The sequence below is a fragment of the Hordeum vulgare genome, chromosome 3H (genome assembly GCF_904849725.1).
Source record: "Hordeum vulgare subsp. vulgare chromosome 3H, MorexV3_pseudomolecules_assembly, whole genome shotgun sequence".
In the NCBI taxonomy this organism is placed as follows: domain Eukaryota; kingdom Viridiplantae; phylum Streptophyta; class Magnoliopsida; order Poales; family Poaceae; genus Hordeum; species Hordeum vulgare.
In genome coordinates, this window is record NC_058520.1 from 468,957,444 (window position 1) to 468,963,443 (window position 6,000).

Sequence of the window (6,000 nt, forward strand, 5' to 3'; positions counted from 1 at the left end):
TTTTTTTTCAGATTTTTTTGAAACTGAAAAGTTTGAATGTTGAATTATTCAAAATTTCAGCCTCCATGGAGGCCGAGCTCCAAACGTCCGAACTCCTAAAAGAGACTTTTTTTAGTCTAGTCCCTGTAAACAAATAGGGACTTATTACTATAGACCGTTGTTACCTGATGAGTAGGTTAGGGACTGTTTTACTTCATAAAATCTAGTTTCGCTTCATCAAATCCATTTTAAAACAGATTCATACAAAAATAAAGCTTTTATCTAACTCCAGCTTTAAGAATGAGAAATTTGATAAAAAGATATATCTAATTGAATGAATGGAAAGAAACGATAGAGTATCCACTTACTGATGACAGTGATGGATAATTTATTTCCAACTTTAGCTTTTACATTTTATTAAAGCACATTTTAAAGAGTTTTATAAAAATATGAAGTTGTAACCTAGATTTTAGTTTTTCAAAGCGACATGTCATGAAGCTATTCCGTTTAATTTGTGTTTTTTAAAACGGAGTTGAATTTAAAGAGCGAAGTAGTTTCAAACAGGCTCTTAATCAGGTATTTACTTCATCACTTGGATACTTGGCCGCGCAAATCCGTGGGCGTCGGCCGGGCGGCGGCGCCGTTACGCACTAGCGCTGGAAGGTGCACACAGCAGCAAAGGGGCGCCGATACTTCAATTTGCATGCAAAGGGATGCCATCATTGTCCTGATCGTTGGATCGATGGCTAAACATATATCGCCGCCCCACGATTTCACGCTTGCAAAGTCAACCCCAGCATGGCAGGATTTCTTCTGTTGCTGTACATAACTTGTTCCCGTGGAAATTAAGGACAATAAAACTGAACCACTTTGCTGCCTTCTCACGCCCTCTGTTTTTTCGTCCGTTGGATCGCGTGGTCTGGTCGTCGTTGGCCATCCGATCGCTAACTAGCGGGTCTGTCCTTAAGGGAAGCTACTCCCGTAGAAAAATCTGACCATCCTGGTTAATCGGGCCTGGCACCCGACTAAAGCCCATGAAGCATTTTCTCATCGAATGCACGATCCAGGGCCGGCCCTCAACATAAAAACGAAACAAAAATGTGAGCCAGCCTGGGGAAAACTAGGTACGCCGCCGCCGCCGCCGCGAGATAACGCACCTAGCTAGCCGGCGGTGAAATCATCTCCCCCTCGATCCTTCCCAGTGTCCATTGCCTCCAGGCCGCTACCACCTCACCTCCCTATTTTGCTGCTCTGTGCTGGTCGGAGGGGAGAGGAAGATGAAAGGATGAGCACCAACGGATGGGAAGAAGGGGAGCTCGAGCTGGAATGGACAAGGCCGAACATTTCGGCTCCTCGGACCTCGACATCGAACGGCGGCGCACTAGGAGTCCACGGCTCGTCAGCTCGCCGCACGGCCTGGGCGTTCCCAGGCGCGATTGTCACCACGCTTGTGCCCTACATGGACGCCGCTATACTTTGTTGGAAATATGCCCTAGAGGCAATAATAATTAGTTATTATTATATTTCTTTGTTCATGATAATCGTTTATTATCCATGCTATAATTGTATTGATTGGGAGCACAATACTTGTGTGGATACATAGACAAAACACTGTCCCTAGTAAGCCTCTAGTTGACTAGCTCGTTGATCAAAGATGGTCAAGGTTTCCTGGCCATAGGCAAGTGTTGTTACTTGATAACGGGATCACATCATTAGGAGAATCATGTGATGGACTAGACCCAAACTAATAGACGTAGCATGTTGATCGTGTCATTTTGTTGCTACTATTTTCTGCGTGTTAAGTATTTGTTCCTATGACCATGAGATCATATAACTCACTGACACCGGAGGAATGCTTTGTGTGTATCAAACGTCGCAACGTAACTGGGTGACTATAAAGATGCTCTACAGGTATCTCCGAAGGTGTTCGTTGAGTTAGTATGGATCAAGACTGAGATTTGTCACTCCGTATGACGAAGAGGTATCTCGGGGTCCACTCGGTAATACAACATCACACACAAGCCTTGCAAGCAATGTGACTTAGTGTAAGTTGCGGGATCTTGTATTACGGAACGAGTAAAGAGACTTGCGAGTAAACGAGATTGAAATAGGTATGCGGATACCGACGATCGAATCTCGGGCAAGTAACATACCGAAGGACAAAAGGAATGACATACGGGATTATATGAATCCTTGGCACTGAGGTTCAAACGATAAGATCTTCGTAGAATATGTAGGATCCAATATGGGCATCCAGGTCCCGCTATTGGATATTGACTGAGGAGTCTCTCGGGTCATGTCTACATAGTTCTCGAACCCGCAGGGTCTGCACACTTAAGGTTCGACGTTGTTTTATGCGTATTTGAGTTATATGGTTGGTTACCGAATGTTCATCGGAGTCCCGGATGAGATCACAGACGTCACGGGGGTTTCCGGAATGGTCCGGAAACGAAGATTGATATATAGGATGACCTCATTTGGTTACCGGAAGGTTTTCGTGCATTAGCGGAAAAGTTTCGGGCTCATCGGTAGTGTACTGGGAGTGCCGGGAGGGGTGCCGGGGACCATCAGGAGGGGTGTCACGCCCCAAGGGGTCTCATGGGCTATGGGAAGAGATAAACCAGCCCATAGTGGGCTGGAATAAGTTCCCACTAAGGCCCATAAGGTTTGAGAAGGAAAAAACACAAGGTGGAAAGAGTTTCCAAGTGGGAAGGTGGAATCCTACTCCAAGTAGTATTGGAGTAGGACTCCTCCACCTCCAATTTCGGCCAAACCTTTAGGTTTTGAGGCTGCCTCCTCCCCTCCCTCCCTCCTATATATAGTGGGGTTTTAGGGCTGATTTGAGACAACTTTTGCCACGGCAGCCCGACCACATACCTCCACGGTTTTACCTCTAGATCGCGTTTCTGCGGAGCTCGGGCGGAGCCCTGCTGAGATTAGATCACCACCAACCTTCGGAGCGCCGTCACGATGCCGGAGAACTCATCTACCTCTCCGTCTCTCTTGCTGGATCAAGAAGGCCGAAATCATCGTCGAGCTATACGTGTGCTGAACGCGGAGGTGCCGTCCGTTCGGCACTAGATCGGAGCGGATCGTGGAACGGATCGCGGGACGGTTCGTGGGACGGTTCGCGGGGCGGATCGAGGGACGTGAGGACGTTCCACTACATCAACCACATTTCTTAACGCTTGTGCTGTGCGATCTACAAGGGTACGTAGATCGGAAATCCCCTCTCGTAGATGGACATCACCATGATAGGTCTTCGTGCGCGTAGGAAATTTTTTGTTTCCCATGCGACGTTACACAACATACTTTCCCCTGCAGTTGCGGGGAGGAGCAAGCAGGAGGCACTCCTCTATCATGTATGTCTTCTCCATTGTAAGGTTAGCAGTACCACTAATCGATAGTTTATGGAATATTTTCCTTGTATCGGTTCTTAATTTCTATCTACAGATCAATTAGACTGAATTAGAAAACAAATATTAATGGAATATTTTCCTTGTATCAGTACGAGGAGAAAGGATTGTTGACCATTTGTTCAGGCGATGTTAAAGGAGGAAAAAAACATTTGAAGCGTGAGCGGAAGTCAACTGATAAAGATATCCTGCGTCTGCGAGACAATGCTTCAAGTTTCAGGGAGGATCCATGCTTGAAAGAGTTACCTTCTAATTTATGTAGTACTTCAAATGCCAGGGATGTGCTCAAGATTGATGATTCAGATTCTGATTTTGAGCATCATGGCTGGTTGGATTCATACCTATTAAAAGAAGTAAGAGCCATTATTTCCAATTCATTTAGTTTGTGAATCCAATCCTTTGATTCTCCATTTGGTCTTCAGGTTTTACATTTCACCCGTTCAATTTTTTCCATTCATTCCAGATAGCAAATAAAACACTGTTTAGACCCATTTCCTTAATTAAAAGCTACTCTTTTCTGTAAGAGATTTGCTGTGTGATGACAGTTCATGCGACAGGCATGCTCTATATAGTAAGGCGGTGTCCTTGGCTCCTTGCTTTCCGTAACTATAGGATTGACAAAATAAATTATTAATTCGGTGATGGTTCTGAGTTTTTAGTAAAATACACCATGTATGTCCTGCAAGTAAGTTGAGGCTTGAACGTGATGTGGATTTTTCGTCCTAGAATATGATATTTTAACTGCATGTGTAGTGCTCAAATTACCCTTTTCTTTTTCTGTATTGTTTTCATTGAATCTGTTAATTTGAATTGCTAAAGTAGACGTTTCTCACAAGTGGCCTAATTTTTGTATGTGTATTTCTCTCTGTTATATATTTTGTAAGTACTGTGTTGTTATTCATCCCATTGTGGTTTCTCTTCGCTGCCCTAAATAATTGACGGTCTTAGAAGAATGCGATATTTTTTCAGAAGTGTCATTATTCCTGACATGTTGTGCTGTAAATTACCCGATGGAGCTTGGTTGCACTGTCGCTTTCAGAATTTAGTCATTGCCGGGAATTTGAAGAAGATTCATTCAGGAGATGTTAAAGGAGGAAAAAACGTTTTAAAGTCAACTGATAAAGATATCCTACATCTGCGAGACAATGCTTCAAGTTTGATGGTAATTTGCAAATCGTACTCCATTGAAACCATTTTGAAATAAATTCGTTTGTCTAGCTTTAGCCTGACAAACTTTTGATTTAGTTATGTGCTGTCATAAGGTCTTCACTCTGTTTATGAAACCTACCAATATTTTATTACAAAGTGAAGTCCTTAATCCTAATTCCTAAGTCGTGAGTATGAAAGGATCTGTTAATGCTCTGAACTGGAAAGGGCACCTATCTGAAGTGTTATTGGCTTATTGCTATGCATGTCCTTGAATATTGTATTAGTTTCGTTTACATTCCCAAGATGAGAAAGTTCTAATGTGGTCTTTGATGAATAGATAAGATGAGCAGTTGACTTTGTGTTTCAGCTTGTTTCGTTGTCCCTCCCGTTAACTGTTCATATTCTCAGTTGTAAACTTACACATATGTCTAATGAAAATACAGATAAGAGAAGGCCTTCACAAATCACAAGTCAAGTTCTACTTCATCCCGGAGCACATCGAAGCGGAAGGGAAACTTGTCAGGTCTCCTGCGTAATGAGGTTGTTGCTCAGATGGGCGAAAGAAATGATCCTATGAGAAAGGGATCACGAAGCAAGCATGCACGCTCTCTTTTGGAATTATCTGATCACGAAGAAAACATGTTTAGTTTCTTGAGTATGCTTGATCGTGGGCCTTGCTGAGCAACTTGGATAACTTGTTGCAGATCCGACTTCAGTATGACGTTAAGAACCTCCTTGGTGCATGAGTTCGATATAGACTGAATCTACCATTCCATCGTGGACAAATATTAATGCCATGTATTATCTGAAGCCATCGTGTCATCAACGCTACTTCTGCTACCTACGAAGAAGCAATATGAGGTCAGGCAATAAAGCATTTATTATATACCCGCTACCTTTTCGACTAGGCTTTTATGTATAAATTTATATCACACTGGAATGCAAAAAATAACACCATAGTAGGGGCAATATTACTGTTTTCCTTAGTTACCTAGGCTCAGTCCGTGTATTTTATACTGGAGTTGATGTATGGCCTGTGAAGTATAAATTGTATGACTCATTTTCTCGAGGTTTGCATATATATATATTGCAACTCTTTATATGACATCTCATACTAGGGCCGGTATTATGTATTACTTAGTGCTGCTATGCAGGTGTACTATCCAAAATGTGATGTATGACATGTCAGCGTTTCATTGATTCCTAATGTTGTTTGTCCGATTCTATGCATTACTTAGTATGGTTGAGTAATGCAATAGTTTCAACATTTTGTGCCATGTAAATTTTATTAAGAAAACATACAAATCTCTCAACACATTATTTATAAAAATCATATTATTGCATCGTAAAACTGGACGGGTGCGGCAACGCGCGCCATTAACAATCTAGTAGATATAATTATTATGTCACAAAAGCAATGCTACGGCCTACGATCATGCACACTCAATACTGATTT